The sequence below is a fragment of the Rhinolophus sinicus genome, linkage group LG10 (genome assembly GCF_036562045.2).
Source record: "Rhinolophus sinicus isolate RSC01 linkage group LG10, ASM3656204v1, whole genome shotgun sequence".
Classification (NCBI taxonomy): Eukaryota; Metazoa; Chordata; class Mammalia; order Chiroptera; family Rhinolophidae; genus Rhinolophus; species Rhinolophus sinicus.
This window is the reverse complement of record NC_133759.1, coordinates 104,131,048-104,153,444: the sequence shown is the minus strand read 5'-3', so window position 1 is coordinate 104,153,444 and position 22,397 is coordinate 104,131,048. Positions and strand designations below refer to the sequence as shown.

The window sequence follows — 22,397 nt, the reverse complement described above, 5'->3', positions numbered from 1 at the left end:
AAAGAACAAACTATTATGGTATATTCAGGAAGAAAAGCACCATTTCCAAAGAAAATGAAAATGATGAATGACATTTTCTTATAATCTGTTTGCAGGTTTTCCTGTGCTTATTCCCAGAAGGGAATGGTGTTTCTTATTGGCTGCTTGTGTTTTGGTGGGAGGTACGTGATAAAGGAGCAAAGCATTACAAAAATTGTTGTAATGCTCTTGTGCAAAGTATAAGTTAATCACACGTTGAAATCTCAGTTTTACTTTGATGATAATATAGTTCAATGTTGTGACCAGAATATTTATTACTGTGAATTTAAGCCCTTTCCTGATGTAGGTACGCACTACAGCCCATGATTCTTCTTTGAAAAAGTAGAGCCTTAACACCAAATAGATCTGCTTAATGTTAATTTTCCTTCCTTCTGTTGCACAAAATAGTTTCATTATTTTTGTAGAATTTGACCCTTTTCTGGCTCCATCTAATTCTACCCATATGATTCTGAAATAATACTGTGACTCACTTCTAGGGGCTTACTATGTCCCAAGCACTTTCATACTATAATAGGAAAAACCCTACAAGTCCAGAGGGTAGATCTCTACCCAGGTCAGTTTGGTACAAAGCTTGTCTGATACTATTTACTGTATCATGCTGTCTTCTGCCATGTGTGTAAATTTGCTCTCTGAGATTGTCATGGGAAGAAAGCTCTATAAATCTCCTCCGCATTTATTTCTGTGACATAATTTTACAGAAATGCTAACTGGAAAGGGTGGCTAACTCAGCCTTCCACATGCTTTGGAAATGGGGAGTTCTGAAGCTGCAAACTTTGGGGAATGCGTAGGCCCAGAACACTGCCCTCCATCACCTCCCCTGAGCCCTAGATGGCGCTATGGGCTCAACTGCAGTGCCAGATCCAAGTAACTGGAGGAGATACAGGGAAGGTTTGGGGCAAGGGGTGGGGAGCAGAAGGAAAAGAAACGCTAGGGTTCAGGAGCTGCGTGTCCTAGGTTAGCTCGACACCGTGAACTTCAAAAGATGTTAACTAGTCAGGTTCAGGTCCAACTAGCTCTCATTTCATTAGAATAAAATTTGTAGTAGTAAAAACTAGCAGGTTTTAAAAGATTTCAAATTTTGTTCCTGGGCAAACTGTCACCTGTGTCCAGGCTAATGGTGTCTGCCGTACAGGAGTCCCAAGTCCCTTTGACCATGAAGCACTAGTCATGCTTGTTGGAACACTGTTAGGTTGGGCATTAAGTACTAATAGGTAAGTAAGGTAGGCCTACAAAACTCTCTTAGCTGCAAAAATGAAAACTGAAATCACTTCTCCCAGCGTAATTGGGGTACATATTCACTGCAATACATGGATATGTAAAATATACACTTAAATGTTCTCCAACTTTCTGGGAAATTTAGGATATTGTTCTCTTTTGAAGATCATATGCACAACTCAACTGGGCCACTGATTTGTCTCACAGCGAACATTTTTCTGGGTCCACTGTATAAACAAAGCTGACAATATTATTTCTTTTTATCTTGAGGGAAATTAAATAAAAAAAACATTTAGTCATCATTTTAAAACATACATCAGAATTGTATTAGATGTCAATAATTTCGATTTCATAGTGGAAGTAATATTTTATTACTAACTAAATAAATACTTATAAAATAGGCGACAGCCTTTTATTTGTATAAAATCAACAACAAATATCATTCATCAAAAATTAAAAAAGATGTTATTTTTGGAAAGTTTACACTAGTTTGGAAAAAATATCTTTCATCTGTTTTCTTTCCTATCTCCCTGATCTAACATAGGAACCAAGACTACAGCTGATCTGTCTCCCAAGTACTTAAACACAGGGTCTGGTACCTGCTTAATAACTGTTCAGTGAAAGAAATAAACAATTCTTTTAGAAACCAGTTATGTCTGTACTTTATCACTCCTCAAAAATGCTGAAAAATACACAATACATAAATCCTATTTAAAACATTTGGCCATTTCAGTATATAAGAAAGAAAACCGAATACTCACTTCCTGCAGTTGGATAAACTTCTAGAGGCGGGTAATATACCAGTTGCAATACCACTCATATACTAAAATTTAATGTTTAAACATTCAAACACAATCTGCTTTAATTATAATGTAATTCTTTCTATGTATTTCATAAAAATTAACTTTGGAAGTCTGACTTAAGTATACCCAAATCACGATATTCTGGTATTTTGTACTGTAAGCTCTCAGAGAAGGCAAAAGGGTCAGTGAATACACAAAGCTCTCAAGTATTACTGCTAACAATTCTGACAAGTTATTAAGAAGGGGTTATTCTTGAACAGAATTTCAGGATTCTCTTCAATTGGGAGGTCAACTTAAAAGACCCAAAATGTATACCAAAAGGAAGGTTCTGAAATATGGGGAGAACAGTTTAGAGTGGTAGCTCTCAAACAATTTGGTCTCTGCTACACTTAAAAACTACTGAGAACTTTTGCTTATGTGGGTTGTATCTACTGATATTTACTATATTAGATATAAAACAGAATTTAAAAATATTTATTAGAAAAATAAATCCATTACACATCAATTAACATATTTTTAATGAAAAAGAGTGTAACTCTTACATTTTTATAAATCTCTTTAATACCTGGCTTAACAGAAGCAGAAACAGCTGGATTTTTATACCTGCTTCTACATTCAATATCACATGGCAGATAGCCTCCAGAAAACTCCATGTACATTCATTAGAGTAAGAGAGGGAAAAGGCTAATACTATCCTAGCATCATTGTGAAAATAGTTTTGACCTCAGTGATCCCCTGAAAGAGTCTTGGGATTTCTAGGAGTCCCTGGACCACATGTTGAGACCTGCTGCCATGGAAGTTAAAACCTCAGGTTCTAGATTCAGAGTTGCTGGATCTGAATCCCAGCTCCTCTTATTAGCCACATTAACTAATTTCTCTGGGACTCAATTTCCTCATCTACAAAATGGGACGTTAGTAATAGCACCTGCCTTGGAGGAGCTTCTATATGAATTAAATCAGATGATCCATGCCAAGAGCTTGGCCTAGTTGATAATGATTTTACATGATAGCTAACATTAAAGCATGTATTGCTTTAAAAGAGGTACGGGTATCTTTCCATTTAAAATTTGCTGAGTTCAGCCATTTTATCAATGTAATTCTAATATCTAGCACAATTTTGAACATGTCTGGAACACAGGAGGTGCTCAAATATTTGTGAATAAATTAATGAATGAATGGACAAATGGCTGTCCACATACAATGGCTGTATTCATATTCCAAGAGTAACACAATTCCTCCCTATTTCAATATAGCATTAGGACTGCCAAGAAAGCTGAAATCTAAACAGTTAACCATTGGTAGTTTAGAAGCTAAGGGAAAGACGTGTGATCACATGAAGGGGACACGATGTGGCAGTGACTTTAAGTGAGAAGGAGGCCTGTTCAGTGATACGCCTTCAGATCTATTTGTAAGTTGCAGTTTAGTCGGGCTGCTTTATTAGAATTATGCTGTACATATGCCATGTGTGGAAGTGAGAAGGAAGGAAGGAAACCCACTTTCGTTAATTTTATTTTTAATTTTTATTTCTTTTAAGGAGGGTGCAGCTCTCAGTGGCCCACGCAGGGATTGAACCGGCAACCTTGGTGCTACCAGCACAAGCACCACGCTCTAACCAACTGGGGTAACCGGCTGCCCCCCCCCCACTTTCATGAAATATCTACTCTGTGCTAGCCAGTATTTTGAGAAGTAGGGATTTTTATCCCCAAGTGACAAATGGAAACTAAGATTTACATAATTTTGTTTGTTGTCGTACAGCTAACGTATTTTTCCTACTATTTCTTGCAATGTCTCTAAACATTTTTCCAGAGTTTTGTCTAATTCCTGACATACTATACATATCTTCAATACATGTTTACAGAATGAAGATGGCAGATTGTATCCAATCCAGAAGATTCTTAAAATTGCATCATGGAAAGACGGGTATCTATCATGCAGCAAAGTGGGTACCATCACCAACAAGAGCCAATCCTATTTTGGCTACAGAACTCTTTAGAGCAGGTTTATACACTGTCACCAGACTCATGAAAAGCAGAAACACAGAATGACAGATTTGGGGAAGGCACAGCAATGTGCGACATAATTTTGATTTTAACTTGGTTTTAGAGACGAGTGATCCATCGAGGACCACCTTTATTCCTGCTCAGCAAGTCGCACATCAGTACCTTTTCCGACTCAGGGTACCCGCCAAGGTTCACAATGATAAACACAGACACAAGAATGATTACTTTTTTAAGACAAGTCATTAGGCAACTAATGATGGTTGTGATGGTGGCGACAATGTAGTTTTCTATGGATAGTAAGAACAGGAGAATAGCCAGTAGAAATGATTTTGTAAGAAACATTGTTTATCACTTAACCTATTTTTCCACTAAGTTTACTGTTTCATCAAGTTTACAGTGTTTATTGGGTGTCTCATTTTTCTAGGCACTAGATAAACAGAGATGAATCAGGCATGGTCTCTAAATGTAAGGGGCTCATAACCTAAAGGGGATCAGACACAAACACACAATTACTGCAGACTACGACTGATGCCTTTATTGTTTTGTACCATGTGCTACGCCAGTTTGGAGGAATATCTAATGCACAGAGTTATCACAGAAGGTTGGAGCACATTCCAAAGAAAAGGAAGAGCATGTATGAGATACTGAAGGAACACAGAGTGCTCAAAGAACTGCAAGTAATTCAATGAAGCCAGTGAGAGGTGGCATGAAAATAGTTCAGAGGAGTCTGGATTTCACCTTGAAAGCATGGGGACTTACTGACACACTGATACTTCAGAACGAATGCCCTAGCAGCTTTGTCTAGAAGTTTGGGGAGGAGGAAATCAAGAATGGAATTAGTAGATAGATGAAAAATAAAGATTGTCTGAATGTGGCAGAGGGGAAAGGGAAAAGCAGAAATAGTCAACAGAATTTAGGAAGGGAGAAGAGTCCAAATGACTTCCACACCTTTCGTGTTGTGACTGACGTGAGAATGATATTCACTCAGCAGGAGTGAGACATGTTTGGGGAGAAGGTGAATGGTTGAACTCATCTTGAAAATGATGAGTCCGAAACAGCCCACGAGAAATACAAGTGGAGATATACAGAAGGAAGACCCGATGTGAAAGCTAAAGGGCTGGTGACCAGCCAGCAGTAATGCAGCAGCCTGCGAGGTGTGCCGCAGCACTAGCGGGTCCGTGCCCAGAAGAGACGGACAAGGTTACAGCACTCACAGCATTAGGTGATTATGGATTTACTTTCTTTAACTTCACACATATTAACTAATTCAATCTTCATAGCAACCCCATCAGATAGGTACTTTATTATTTCCACTTTACAGATGAGGAAACTGAAGGATTAAGAGGTATAAACATTTGTCCAAACTCACACAGCTAGAAAGTCACAGGGCTGGAATTTGGACCCAGCAGTCAGGCCTTACACACTATGTCATGCTCCTGATGACCAGATTAGGGAAACATTATTTTTAGAGATTTTAAACAATTTTTTTTCTGATAACAAGAGTAATCACATTCAGAAAGAACTCTAATTATAAAAATAGAATTTACTTTTAAATACAATTTTTATAAATACTAAAGATTTTATGTAACAAAATAGATAATAAAGAAAAAAGGCACAAAATACTACCACCTCAATGCAACCACTGTTCACATTTTAGTATATTTCCTTTCGGTCTTTTGCAATAACCCCACTCTTACCCTCACATATGCAATACTTAGCCTACTTTTTAAGATTTAAGATAACATAACTATTTCCTCAGGATATTAAAATTTCTATCCTATCATTATTGTTAATGGCTGTAATGTTTTTTTAAACTGATGAATGTATTCAACCAATGCCTCAGTGTTGGACATTAATTTGCAGTGTTGTTCTTAATTTACCACAATTATAAAAATATTGCAATAAATATATTTGCACATCATACTCTTTCTGCCCATAAATAATTTAAAAATAAATTCTCTCATGACAGTCAGACAATAATTTCAAAACGACATGCACAGACAGTTTCAGATAAAAATTATAAATAAAACCTAACTACCTTTTTTCTGCTAATAACTTCCAAAACATATTAACATCATTTAACTTTAATACAAAATTATTTCAAAAACTAACACAATAAAAATAAGATAAACAGAAATACAGCTACAATGCAAATAGCATTTTAATTTGAGCAATTATTTAAAAATTGTAATAGATAATTTCAAATGCATTGAAATAGTAATGTTGCCTTGATTTGGGTTGGAAAATAATATTTTCAGTTTATTTTGATCAACACACATTCCATTAAGTTTATCCAAAATAAGTGAAATTCTGTCAGCTATTTTTCTGATGATATTATTTGATTTGAATGAAATACTGGATAGAAAACGTTGAAGACACAAAAAACTTCACACCTATGTGATAAAACCTGAACTTTAATGTTTTAAACTTATGTTTAAGTATGTTGATATGCTATATATGAGTCTTTTCTATTACAATTTGACATATCATGTAATTGTAAAAGTCCCCTTAGTAGTTACACTGTTCAATGCTTAAGAAATTGAAAACAATACTGAAAACTGAGACCAACCTCCCCCCCACCAAACAACAACAAAACAAAAATAAACTGTTACTTACATAACTGTTTGGCAAGGCATCTAGCTTACAAAAATCTCTATCTCCAAAAGAAAAAAAAGAAAGGAATACTTTGCCATGTCAACTTTACTTTTTAATCACACAATGGGAAGATGAGTAAATTATAATATCCATCACCAATAAGCCTTCTTTGAGTAAGTATCAATTGACTCTGACCATAATTGATAACCTAAGCCAATAGTACATTCTGTTACAATTCCAGGTTCAAAAGGTTAATTATGGCCTGGCCACAGGCTCATCCGGAAACCTGAAACTGATTGCTACATGCCTCCTTAATGAAGACGTACTGCAAGTATTATAGGTGCACGCTGACAAGTGATTGGAACCTCCAACATCCATGGAGCAAGCAAGCATTAAAATTCCCCACGTCAATTTAACTGTCATTCTAACAGTTTATATCCCACCAGGTCCTTTCATTCTATAAGCAAGATAGTGTCTGATAACTGTATTTCCTTTGTAAAGGCAAGATTTCCCTTTTCATTCTAATGAATGCAAGAATCAATAAATGGTAAGTCAATTCAAACTATGTTATGAATTAACAATACCCAGGAAAGTTAAGAGATTAGAGTGATGATGAGTTATCATTTGTCACCAAAATCTTTAATTTGCATGTTGATTTACTGCCCCAGTGCACAGGGCATTAGAAAAATACCAGCATTTTTTCTTTCCAAGAGGCACTTAACACTGTCCCCTTATTTACAGGCCAAGAAAAGAAAATGGCAGGCTGAATTATGAGCATCTACTCACAAATAAAACCAATTTAGCAAACTTCGTGGCTGGTACCCAACACTCACTGCCAGTTTGAGGAAGAACTACTAGCGTGTTCTAAAACAGAGTTGTAGGGACTATGACATCTTCAATATAACACAGTTTCTGAATAGATCATGTGACAATAAGTCACCACAAAATCATCGCTTTGATGGCAGGCGACAGAGAAGCAGAGCGGTGTAATAAAATGAGCACCACAATACGAGGCCGACAATGTAATGGTTGTGTTCTTAGAAACGGTGAGGCCTCTTAGCAAAACAGTCGGCCTTTCTGAGTCTCAGCTTCTCTACCTGTAAAACAAGAACCCTTCCTGCGTGCTTTCTCTAGTAAAGTGGACGTTTTCAACCGTGGCTATACACTAGGATCATGCTGAAGTGCGTAAACCAAAAGATAACTGGGTCCTACCCCAAGAAATTCTGATTTAACTGGTTTGGGGTGGGGCCCAGGCAAAGGTCCTTTTTTGGTGTTTATTCAGAAAAACTTATAATTTCAACTTTTTAAACTTTTTACTATGGAAATGTTCAAACATATACAAACATAATGGGAATACTTTAATGAACAACATGCTAAGATACAACACGCTAAGAAGCAAAGCTTATTAATCTATAATATATATTACATGGCCATCACTTATATAAACACCTCCTGTAATTATTTCCCAATGGTTTTTCTTTGATTTAGTGGATCACTGAGAAAAAAGAAATTACTATATTCAAAGATGATAAGAAGAACCGTTGAAATAATAATAATAGCAGTAACAATATCAGCGACAATACGAGCACCTAATTTTTAATGAGCACTTTCTATCTGTCAGGTATGCTAAGCATATTATCTCAACCCTCATATCAGCCCTAAAAGTAGGTGTTATTATCCACATTTTAGGATGAAACTGAAGCTTAGAGAGCTGGGAACTTGCCTAAAAATAAAAAGAGACAGGAGGTAGCAGTATAGGGATTTTGTTTGTCTAACAAGTTATGGAGGCAAGAGCTAAAGAGAGAATAACTAAAACAAGGAGCTAACATGATTCAGATTCCTTCCCTGCACTGGTTACTAAGGCAAACTTCTTCAAGACCTCCTTGAAGCAGAAAATGACAAAGGTCTTTTATAACACATCAGTTTACAAAATAAGACATGAAGTCAAGAATCACAAACTTTAATTGAATGGCCCCAACTAATGTTTCATTTTATCCAAGACCATTATAATTCCCTTTCTATTAGGGTATACTTAAAATTTTTAATGGGATCTCAGAAATAATTCATAAATATCCCTCTTCACCGTCCTGTACCCACAATCTTTTTTTGTTAATAAACCAGCCTTAGACACTGATCTTTAAAAAAGTTAACAAGAACTTAGCCCCTTCTTTTACTGATGCAAAATCCAGATTCTATCCTGGTTACATTATTCTCCTAACCGCAGAACCAGCTCAAAATGGTCCAATCCTGTTTATAACAAGATACTGAATTGCTTTTCAGAGATACTAGACCCAAACTCTAAGTCATGCCCCCAAAGCATGCCCAGAGGAAAGAACTCTGACCTCTAGCTGTACCCGGAACCGAAGGACTGGGCCATAACCGGAAGTTCAACACTAGAACTCTTTCAGAAGTGAAGGGTCTGCTGTGCAGGAAGACCCGGTGTGGAAACCCCTTACTACATCTTACTATAAATGGCCAAGTTGCAAAGCTCTCCAACCAAAACCTGCATGGCGGGGGCTTCCACATACCAGCCTGTCTACCCCTAACCCCTAACCCTCAATCTTTGCCTTTAAAAATCCTTGATTAAAAGCCATCGGGGAGTTCAAGTTTTAAGAGACAGCTTCCTGTTCTCTTTGGTTGATGCCCTGCAATTAAAATGGCTTTAATTTCTCCATTGCAAACTTAGATATTCAGTGTTTGACTTTGCTGTGTACTTTTCATGATGGACAAAATCCTGTTACATGCATTTCATGTTATTTCATCTGATCCTAACACAATCCACTGAAACACAATGGGCAGCTAACATGTCCATTTTGGATTGGAGAAAACTAAGGCCTAGAAGATTATGACCTGACAAAGGCAATCTGACTACTGCAAGTCTTTTGAATTTCCATGCATTTCTTTATCAGCATCAACAGTGGGTTTCCTCTGGTCTAGAAACGTAATACCAGATGGAAATACCAGATGTGCTTTCGTTTTATTTACAGCCAGCAATGTCTTCGATAAGTTCAACTCCAAGATGATAAAACAGAAAAGACTCACGCAGCTATAGAAATAAAGTCTATGGCCCATGTCAGTTCCAGGCATAACCTTCTCTTCTCCATGAACCATTCTAAGCTTGATTAAAGTCATCACAACAAGTATATCAAGGGGTTAAAGAGTAAAGAAAATGTGATGGAGTAAAACAACACAGCTCCATGGCATTATGGACTATTTAGTGAGAATGGATTTGGAATTCACACAGCTGACCTTATTAGAGGTGAACAGATTCTAAAAAACTAAAAAGGGAAAGTAACGTTAAATGAAAATAACGTTTCCTTATCACAAGGAAAAGGAAAATAGGGACAGAATACAGAAAATTGGAGTAAAGTAGGACTGTAAATCAGATCAAGACTGCACAAAGAGTATGTACTTCTCTTGGGTAAATTGCAGATATTACCATATACCAAAATCATCCAGACAATAAACACCCATAAATCCTCTACGTGAAGACAGCACAGTTCTAAGAGAGCAGGAGAATCAGTGTTAGAAGACAGGCTTAGGTGAAAATGTATAAAGTTAAGATATTATAGAATCTGAGGAAACATTTTTACTCTCCGATGCCTAGAGAGCTTCTATGGTTATTCAAAGGATCTGTTTCTAAGGCACAGAGAACTATTGGGAAGGATCCACAAAGGCACCGACTGACCTGAAACACACAGATTATTATATAAAGGTAATAATGATGACGACGATGATGACAAAAACAATGAGAACAGTAAAAACACCAGGTTTGATTTATAAAAGAATTTACAAAATGCCAGCCACTTGGACTAGTTACATTACAGACATAACCCCTAATCCTCATAACTTTGCAATGAAGGCATCATTGGCCTTATTTTCACTAGAGAAAATGTAACAGAATTTAGTCCATTTAGTACTCAGTGACTTGCCTAAGGCAGCAATCTCCCATCACCTAGCATACACAATTAAAAATCACACACATGTTGGCTGCCACCATCTAGATTGGGATCTGATGAGTATTATCTTCCATTAAATAATAAAAAAAAAAACAGAAGGCCTTGCAACAGAGTTACCGGTAGTTGGTTCTTTCATTCTTTGGTCTGTTTCAAAACCCACTGCAGGGCTAACATATGCCAAGATACATTGCATGCTGGTAAATTGTACTTTCAAGGCCTTGGACTCCACGCCCTTTAAAACAGTTTTTTACACCTAATGATTACTTTTAACAATATATTTTTTAAACTAAAATAATGTTAGCCACCATTATGGAGTAACTTACCATGATCCGATATTGTATTTAGTGTTTTATGTATGTTACCCCAATTAATGGAGATCCAGGTCTATATGATTACAAAACCAGGAATCATTCCAACTCATCATCTTGGCTCAAGCCCAGCTTTTATTTAGTCTGCATTACTTCATTGCCCAAAGCACTAAATTACACTGATGCAGATAGGGGATTATTGCTACAAGTGAAAAGGGATGTGACACATACTCACTGAGTCTGATTACTTTACTAGACTGCATAAAAACTGAACTGAAAATAACCAATAATTTTCTATGGTCATTTAAAAAATATAGAACAGTTTAGGGTTCATGAAAATTATAGCAGCAACTGAGTTTATATTTGTCCTTTATCCCTGAAATAATATAATAGACAGTGACAAACAGCAGGTACCTTTCTAGAGATTCCCTTCTTACATAAGCTATCGCACACAACTGAGTTTTTGATGTTCTTTCTGGTAGAGAGGGATCATGACAAAGGCATTACAAAGGCAGTGATTTTGTTTTCCAGTTATGATTCAGCTTTTACATCATGTGTGTGATTTTGTATCATCATCAACTTAGCAAACTTGATCGACTATCTAATATGTGCTAAGCAGTGATAAACACCAGAAGGAGATAAAAAATTAATAAAGTAGAGCTTCTGACCTCAAGGAGCATACAGTCCATAGGGGACAAGGTCACATATAAACATATACTGATTGTGATATGTAGAATGATATGTAGAAAAATGTATTTCTATCTTTTATAACACATTTGGGGGACTAAACCAAAGTTGCCAAGACTTAGATGTTGGTAGAAAATAGGGGTGGTAGGAAGCTGACTTTACAAGTGTATTCACTTGTCTTCCCACAAATTCAGAGACATTACTTACAGATGAGTACTTTCCGTTATAGGGAATTCAAACCAAAGTAAATTATTAGTAGGTGTTCCTTAAACGCCAAGCGTGGTGTTTAGGGACTAGAGATCACAGGTGAGTAATAATTCTCAGGACGTAAGAAGCGCCTGGTAGTGTGCGGGGCAGGTTCCTCGAGCACTGCTACTGTGGGGCTAAGAACAACCTGGGCTTCCTAGGTTATTTTAGAAGCTGGATGAACTCCAGAATAACCATTTCACTATGATGTAAAAAAAGTCTCTTAGCAAAAATAAATGTAGGAGACAGATACTGTTAAGCTCTTTTAGTTGAGAATTTCTCCAGCTATAAAAAACTTTAGCAAGAATCCAGTGTAAGCCCTCATTTTATAAATAAAATATTAAGAGGGTAAGTTCACACAGTTAACTGGAGATAGCCTTCTACCTGGTTTATCCTAATGATTGGGAGGGGAGTCTCAGCAAATTCTTTTTATCTTAGTTTACTATGATGACATTATCATGAAAGGTGACTATTATGGAAGTCAATATGACATTACAGACCGCCAGTCACATTTTTGTTGTAAGAGTCATTGAAGTAGAACTTGTCTATGTAGTCACAAATCAACTTGGCTAAGTATTTTTAGATCTTCAACATAATTTGAAGAATCATTCATTATATTATTGGGAGATCACTACATGCCAAACGCAGAGTACAAGGTCTAGAGAGCAAAGGTAAAAAAGAATTCTCAGAACTTAAGACGCCCATGATGGTGTGCAGGACAGACATGCAAATGTGCACTATAACTGCTACAGTAAAAGACTGTACAAGGAGTTGTGAAAAGAAAAAAAAATTAATACCAGTTTTGGGTAAAACAGCTTTAAACATTTTTTTACTAAATTTATTGGGGTGACATGGTAGTCAAGTTATATAGGTTTCAAGTATACATTTCTACAATACATCAGCTATATATTACATTGTGTGTTCACCACCTAGAGTCAATTCTCCTTCCATCACCATATAATGACCCAATTTTTCCTTCTTTTACCACCTTATCCTCTGGTAACCACTCTTCTGGGTATCAACCCAAAAATCTGAGGGAAATTCATAGCAACATAAGCCTACCTCAAGAAACAAGAATAATCTCAAACAAAAAAATCTAACTTTACATTAAAGGAAGTAGGTAAAGAACAGCAAACAAAGCCCAAAGTGAATAAAGGAAGGAAGTAATAAAGATCAGAGTAGAAATAAATGAAATAGAGTCTAAAAAAACAATACAACAAACCAATGAAACCAAGAGCTGGTTCTTTGAAAAGGTAAACAAAATTGACAAACCTTTAACCAGACCCATCAAGAAGAAAAGAGAGAGGACCCAAATAAATAAAATCAGGAATGAAAGGGAAATCACAACTGACACCACAGAAATACAAAACAATTTTAAGAAAATTGTAGGTGCAATTATATACCAACAAATTGGACAATCTGGAAGAAAAGATAAATTCCTAGAAGCATGCAATCTTCCGAGACTGAATCAAGAAGAAAGAGAAAATCTGAACCGGCCAATTACTAATAATGAAATCAAATCAGTAATCAAAAAACTCCCAACAAACAAAAGTCCTGGACCAGATGGGTTCACAGATGAATTTTATCAAACATTCCAAGGAGAATAAATACCAATTCTTCTCAAACTATTCCAAAAAATTCAAGAGGAGGGGAGGATCCCAAGCTCATTCTATGAGGCCATCATTACCCTGATTCCAAAACGAGACAGAGACATTACAAAAAAAGAAAACTATCGGCTGATATCCCTGATCAACACAGATGTAAAAATTCTAGACAAAATATTAGCAAACTGAATTCAGGAATATATTAAAAAGATCATACACTTGATCAAGTGGGGTTTATTCCTGGAATGCAAGGTAGGTTCAGTATCTGCAAATCAATTAGCAAAATAAAATCAATAAACAAAATGAAAGATAAAAATCGTATGATCATATCAATAGATGCAGAAAAAGCTTTTGACAAAATTCAGCATCCACTTATAATAAAAACTCTCAGTACAGTGGGGATACAGTGAACATATTTCAATATAATAAAGGCCATATGTGACAAGCCTACCGGTAATATCATACTCAACAGGGAAAAACTAAAAAACATTATCCTTGAGATGAGGAACAACACAAGGTGTCTACTTTCACCAATTTTATTCTACATAGTACTGGAAGTCCTAGCCAAAGAAACCAGACAAGAAAAAGAAATAAAAGGCATCCAAATTAGAAAGGAAGAAGTAAAATTGTCATTATTTGCAGATGACATGATACTATGTAAAGAGAACCCCAAAGATTCCATCAAAAAATTATTAGATAAATTAATTTAGTAAAGTTGCAGGATATAAAATTAATGTTCAGAAATAGACTGCATTTTTACACACCAATTATGAGCTATCAGAAAGAGAAATGAAGAAACCAATTCCATTTACAACTGCATCAAAAAAAAATACATAGGAATAAATTTAACCAGGGAAGTAAAAGACTTGTACTCGGAAAATTACAAGATATTTAAGAGAGAAATTGAAGAAGATACAAATAAATGGAAGCAGATATCATGCTCATGGATTGGAAGGATTAATATACCATGTTTCCCTGAAAATAAGACCTAGCTGGACCATCAGCTCTAATGCATCTTTTGGAGCAAAAATTAATATAAACCCTGTCTTATTTTAATATAGGACTGGGTCTAATATAACATAGTATAATATAATATAATATAGTATAGTATAATAGAATAGAATATAGTATAATACTGTGTCTTATATTAATTTTTGCTCCAAAAGATGCATTAGAGCTTATGGTCCGGCTAGGTCTTATTTTGGGGGAAACAGGATAGTTAAAATGTCCATACTACCCAAAGCAATCTATAGATTCAATGCAACCCCTATCAAAATACCAATGGCATTCTTCACAGAACTAGAACAAATAATCCTAAAATTTATATGGAACCACAAAAGACCCTAAATAGCCATGGCAATCTTGAGAAAGAAGAACAAAGTTGGAGGTATCACACTACCTAATATCAAACTATACGGCAAGGCTATAGTGACCAAAACAGCATGGTATTGGCATAAAAACAGACACAGAACCATGGAACAGAATACAGAGCCCAGCAATAAACCCACGCCTATATGGTCAATTAATCTATGACAAAGGAAGCAAAATATACAATGGAGTAAAGGCAGTCTATTCAATAAATAGTGCTGGGGAAACTGGGCAGACACATGCAAAAAAGTGAAACTGAACCACTTTCTTACTCTATGTACAAGAATACACTCAAAATGGATTGAAGGCTTAAATGTAAGACCTGAAACCATAAAACTCCTGGAAGAAAACTTTGGCCGTAAGCTCTCCGACATTATCCTTAGTAATACTTTTTCTGATACATCTCCACAGACAAGGGAAACAAAAGAAAAAATAAACAAATGGGACTACACCAAACTAAAAAGTTTTTGCACAGCGAAGGAAACCATCAACAAAACCAAAAGACATCCTACTGAATGGGAGAAGATATTCACCAATGATCTATCTGGTAAGGGCTTAAAATCCAAAATTTATAAAGAACTCATACAACTCAACACCAACCCCCCCTCCCCCAAACAATCCAATTAAAAACTGATAGAGGACCTGAACAGACATTTCTCCAAAGAGGACATACAGAAGGCCAATACATATGAAAAGATGCTCAACATCACCAATCATCAGAGAAATGCAAATTAAAGCAATGAGATACCACCTAAAACCTGTCAGAACAGCTATCATCAATAAATCAAAAAACAACAAGTGCTGGCGAGGATGTGGAAAAAAGGGAAACCTCATGCACTGTTGGTGGGACTGCAAATTGGTGCAGCCACTATGGAAAACAGTTTGGAGGTTCCTTAAAAAATTAAAAATAGAACTACCTTATGACCCAGCAATTCCACTTCTGGGCATTTATCTGAAGAAATCTAAAACACTAATTTGAAAAGATACACACTCCTATGTTCACTGCAGCACTATTTACAATAGCTAAGATATGGGAGCATCCAAAATGCCCATCAATAGACCACTGAATAAAGAAGTAGTATATATATACAATGGAATATTATTCTGCCACAAAAAATAATGAAATCTTACTATTTGCAACAATATGGATGTACCTAAAAGGTATTATGCTAAGTGAAATAAATCAGATGGAGAAAGACGAATCCCATATGATCTCATTTATATGTGGAATATAAAGAATATAAAGGACAAATAAAACAGAAACAGACTCATAGATACAGAGAACAAACAGATGGTTACCAGATGGGAGGGGGGTTGGGAGACTGGGTATAAAAGGTGAAGGGATTCAGAAGCACAAATTGGTAGTTTCAAAATAGTAATTATGAGGATATGAAGTACAGTATGGGAATATAGTTAATAAAGTTGTAAAAACTACAGTGTCGGATAGGCACTAGACTTATTGGGGGATTACTTCATTAATTATATAAATGTCTAACCACTATACTGTATACCTGAAACTACAAGATAATATTGAATGTCAACTATAATTGAAAAAAAAAAGTCACAGGGATGTAAAGTACAGTATAGGGAATATAGTCAACAATACTGTAATAACTATGAAGAGTGTCAGATGGGTACTAGACCTACTGGGTGATCACTTTGTGAGGTATATAAATGTTTAATCACCATGTTGGTTTATACACCTGAAACTAATATAATATTGTGTCAATGGTAATTGAAAAATAAATTTTTAAAAATTAGAAGGTTATATGACCTTCTAATTTATGTGACCAATAAGTTGGGGAAGAGTCAGACTAGAATGAAGGGTCCTTGATTGCTACTATACTCTCCTTTTAGAGGTCATGAATCAGTACTAATCTGAGCAAAGGGGACATAAGACCACAACTTTGATGCTGAGCTGCATGTGCTTCTTATAGCCTTCATACACTGAGAATGCCTGAGAATCATCCTTTCATCACAAGGTCAACTATTTTCTACAAGCTCAGCAGTTAATTACCCAATTAAATTGATCAGCTTACTCCTTTATCAAATTCAGAATTAATCACCATGTACCTAAAAACTTAAGGTTCCCAGAGAACACGAGAAAATGCCAGATCGATCGTTCCTTGATTGATTAGCATATTTAGAATGCCTCCAGTAACAGTGTTTTATGTTGTTTTCATGAGAAACAAAGGTAAGTCACTCTGTTTGAGGTTAGCACAAGTCAAGTAAACAATATGGTACCACCAATTCAGAGAAGACAATTAGATATTAGAAAAAGACTCATTTTTAAGGGGTGAAGAGGGGTACAGTTAAAAATGTCATAGCAACAATTACTTTTAAAGATTGTTTTATTACTTAAAAGTATGTGGTAGAAAAAAATGTTTTGAAACCAAAATTCTAAACTATGGAATTACAGAACTTTAGAGTTAGGAGGATCCTCAGGACATTTAGTTTATTCGGTTTCTGAATAAAGAAATGGAGAATTATAAAAGTTAAGTGACTATTCCACAACCAGCAAAAAGCAAGGCACGCATAGTTCATCTGACAGTATTTGCACTCAACATACCTAACATGTATTACTATAAACGGGTAAAGAGCTAACTCTTCTTTTCTTTTACAAATTCCAATTAATTAGCTAAAATAATATGTTCTTAAGTCTGAAATCACATCAAATCAGGTTTTATGCAAACATTTTTATTTACCAGTATATGGTTCGCAATTACTCGTTATAAAAAATCTGACTTGGCATTCTTAGTTTGAGTTAGAATATTTCCAAATTACAAAATACATATCGTACTTTCTCCAGGATAACAGCTGCACAATGATATGTATGAATTAGGGATACCTGGACAGTCAACTGTTCTGTAAGTTTCCCATGTTTTAAAGTATTTAGAACAGAAGAATTTTTTTTTTACAATAAAATCCATAATTTTATACCTTGAAACAAAGGCCACTGTATGACATATTTGGTTAATATTTGAACACTTGCATCGGATTCAGGTTATCATGAGTATACTTATACTGCTAAATGCTGTATCAATCTAACACCTTATAAATCATTCATGAAAAACAAATTGCAGAGTATACTGGGAAGCAGTTCTCAACCTATAGCCCTTTATTCAATGACCATGGTGTAGCTCGTATCCTCTTATTAAATGATATGGAGATCTGTCACTTAAGTCAGTTTTACTGACTGGGGGAAAACAGGAAAGAAAGAAAACAAGGGATGCCACTACTAAAGAGATCAAGTCAAAGGTGAGTACCCCTATTGCATGCGTGTCCTCAGAGACGGGAAGAGTGGTAAAAGCACAAGCTTCAGGCGTTGTGGACCAGGGTTTTAAATACCAGTTATGTCACTAAATGACCTCAGACAGAGGCTCTGGGCCCCAATTTCATCAGCTATGAAATGGAGTCATCTCATCTACCTTAACATATCAAACAGTTCATGCCCAGGACAATGGAGGAGCTTAGTAGGTAACAACTGCTATTACTGTGTTGAGGGAAAAGTTCGGTGTATAAATTACACATAAGACAAAAACAAACTGGTGAGAAATGGCCCTCTTTTTTCATACAAAAAATGCCCCAAAAGGCTCTATATGACCATGGGCAGTCATATACAATTCCTTCCTTATAATAATGATGAAGAGTGTTCTATGCAGAATGTTCTATTTGCAGCTGTGATTCATTGTGTGCATGGAAAAAATTGCTGACACGTTGAGAAGATATTTTCCCGTAAAAGGTTGAAGTCCTTAAGCAGCAAAAAACACCAACGTCCATCATCTTTAAACTCTATTGATTTCTGGTGAAGATTTAAAAGGCTGTTTACTTATTTCCCATCATTTCTGTCAGAGCTGTAACAGTTCTCTTCCCACTGAATAAACCTCTCATGGTCCTCCTGGTGATTAAGGTCAGACAAAATGTCAAACTCCTAATGCTAAGTGCTTTCACATTAAAAATTCATATCAAATCACCAAGTAAAATCCAAACAAGAAGTCAGACATGTAAACAGTTCACAAAAAAGGACTGCAGTGACCATTACAGAACATAGTGCAGTGTCAATGGGGAAAAAAGGGTTGGCAACAGGTCAGAACACTTCCCCTTCCTCCGGGCATCTTCACTGTCATTTCCTATTTCAGAATTAGTGGCCATACTGGACTTAAGGTGTGTGTGGGGAGTGGGGGCGGGGGAGGAGGATGACCTGGATGGGAGAGAGGGAGGAAGAGAGGGAGAGAGAAAATACCACCAGTATCACTTCAAATTATCAGCAGCCGTTTGGTTCTACAAGTTCAGCATTGTCTTTGTTTTAAAATAGGGAGCATGGGTGGAGGGACTATTTGCTCAGTATCTGAAAGAACCATTACTAGATCTTGTTAGGCATCATTGGCTCACTGAATCCAGGGGCTAAAGAAATAGTATCAGGATATGGTCCCTCTCCATGTCTCAGCAGTTCTTTTCACTCCTTCATTCACTCTCCAGCTGGTTTTCTGAACATAGTAGCCCTTAACAGCTCAAGACTTACACTTTCCCAGCTACAAATTCAGTGGAAAGAGAGCTTCTCTTTCAACAGGTATCAGAAATTAAACCTCATTGACCTGGACTTGGCTTGGTTCATATGTTCGTATTAAACTAATAATGGAGGCCAGGAAATGGGGTCAGTTCCCTATGGACTAAAAGTAGTGAAGACAGCATAGAATTTACATGATAACAGAAATCCGTGCACAACTATAAACAAAAGCCTGAGCAACAAGAGAACAAATAGATAAATGGGACATCAACTAAATTAAGAACTTTTGTGCTTCAAAGGACATCACATCAGAAAAGTGAAAGACAGCCCACAGAAAGGGAGAAAATATTTGCAAAGGTAAAATAATGACCGTTATCTGATAATGGAAAATGAAGAGAATTCATTATCACTCGACCTGCTCTCTGGGAGATGTCAAAGGAAGTTCTTCAGACAGACAGGAAACGATACGAAAGAAAAACTTGGAACATCCGGAATGAAAAGAGAGAAACAGAAAGAGTAAATATCTGGATAAAACATAACAGAGTATCATTTTCCTCTTATATTTTATAAAATACATACAATCGTTCAAACCAAAGTTATAAAATTATTTGCATTTTCATTGTATGTAGATATAATATATAATGCAACTGCAACAAAAAGAGTGGAGGATAAAGGGAAATATGTTCCACTTGAAGTGGTAAAATATTCTAAATAGATTGTGAAAAGTTAAATATGTGTATTATAATCTCCAGAGCAACCATGAAAAGAACCGTTTGAAGAGATACAGTCAAACACTCAGTATACAAAATAAAAGAGAATACTATAAATATTTAAATAATCTAAAAGAAGGCAGGAAAGAAGAAACAGAAATAAAGAGGCGACAAACAGAAAACAAATGAGATAAAAGGAAGACTTAAATCCAAATTTCTTTCTGTTTGTGTGTGTGTTTGCTTTGTTTTTAAGGAGGACGCAGCTCACAGTGGTCCATACGGGGATCGAACCAGCAACCTTGGTGCTACCAGCACCACGCTCTAACCAACTGAGCTAATGGGCCACCCCTCCAAATTCCAATAATAATTAACTGTAAATGATTTAAATATAACCATTAAAAGACAGAGATTGTGAGAATGAATAAAAAACCAAAACCTAATGATATGCTATCTATCAGAAACCCATATTAAATGTAAAAACACATTGACATTCAAAGATAGATTAAAGTAAAAGGATGGGAGAAAGCTATCCCAAAAGACATATATAAAAACTACACAATTTAGGAGACTATCTTTGTCTCCTGGGATTATGCAGTTTTCACACATTGCTCATTTAATTATGCATGATACCAAAAGCATGATCCACTAAAAAATAAAATAAAATAATTGTAAATTAGATTTCATCAAAATTAAAAACTTTTGCTCCTTAGTGTTAAAAAAAAAAGAGAAGTAAAGCTATATACTGAACAGAAAACATTTGTTAATCACATATCCAGCAAAAGACTTGTATCCAAAATCTATAAACTAGTCTAAAAATTTAAGAGCATGAAAACAAATGACCTAGTTTTAAAATAAAAAAGACTTGAACAGATACGTTTCCAAAGAGGATATATGGAAGATAATTAAGTAGAGAAATAATGTTCACATCATTACCCATTAAGAAAATGCAAATTAAAACTGCAGAGAGGTATCACTAATCCTATTCCGTATCCTGATTGTGGTAGAGGTTACATGAATCTATACTTAGGTTAAAACTCATAAACTTGCACCCCCTATCAAAAATTAAAAAGTAAATTTTACTGTTGTTCCAATGCTTTAGATTGCATATTCTTGTGGAGGTTATTTTGCTTTTTTCCCAGAAAGACTAAATTAGAGTGCTATATATTTATTTTACTATTAAAGCCTTTGTTCTCATGCATTTCTGATTCAAAACAATTAGAATTAGTCTGCTAAGTGAAAGTGATTCAGAGGCATATTGTTTTTGACATTCACAATGAGTTATTAGTATAAATCTTTCTGTTTGAGGACAGAGTTTTTCCTTCTATCTATAGTAAGGGCATGAAGAAAAAGCTTTCAGCTTGTAAAACAAGAATTAATCCAATCTCTTATGCTACACCATATCTTCAAATGCCAACTGAATATCATCTTAAGATAAACTAACAAGTCTCTGGTTTTGTCTTCTCCTGAATGAAATCTGTTCATTCTTCTCATACATATAATTATGTCAGTCACTACATTGGATAATGAGGGGTTTTTATTTCCTATTTACATAATAAATTGCCATTCTTTTGGTTTGAATTTGTGTTAATCCTTTACCTTCATGCAAACTAGAGATAATGTTTTCTCTTGCACAAGAGAACATTATAAGCATTACAAAACTGTTCAAATTGTTTGCTAAGTTATACATTATAATTAGTTTGGCAGAGCTAATACAAATCACATTTACAGACTAACAATAATAAAATTGAAGTACCAGTTAAATATCCAAAATAATTAAAGGAATCATTTTTAGCCTGGCATAATTAGCTAATTCACTTTACAAGCATTTATTAAAATGAATTCACATGTTATTATTCCATAGGTAGTTACACAATAGTGTTTATACAGGAAAAAATAATGAACCAAACTCTTTGTATCCAGCCCTCCACAATTAAAACGAAGACTCCCCAAGTAATATCAATCTAGGATAGACTAATTAAGTTTGGTTTGATAACCATTCATTTCTTCTATTGCCTCTGAGCAAATTGTTTATTAGAGAAAGTTATTTTACACAAATCAAATCAAACTGGGTAAACCATTATATTTGAGGGAAACTTTAGCCATCAGTCAATTAATCCATCATTTTCTCCAGACACTATTGTTTAACGAGCAGATCATATTATCAACAATTTAGATATCATATGATTCAATTATAACAGTAAATTTATTGACAGTTTCTCTAATACTTTTATTATGAGTAAATTTGGATTTCTCCTTACCTTGGTGAGCGAAAGCAAAACCAATTCGGATGTTATAGTCAAATACCAAATAAATACAAAATTCTCTACAAATTTTATAATGGTTTGAAAATACATTA

The 22,397-nt window shown here is 35.4% G+C and overlaps 1 protein-coding gene across 9 annotated transcripts in view; it reads right to left on the bottom strand.

The window, feature by feature from the left end:
• Window positions 1-22,397, bottom strand: part of RANBP17 (RAN binding protein 17) — a 255,586-nt gene that overhangs the window by 122,886 nt on the left and 110,303 nt on the right. The gene's annotated exons all lie outside the window — the stretch shown is intronic.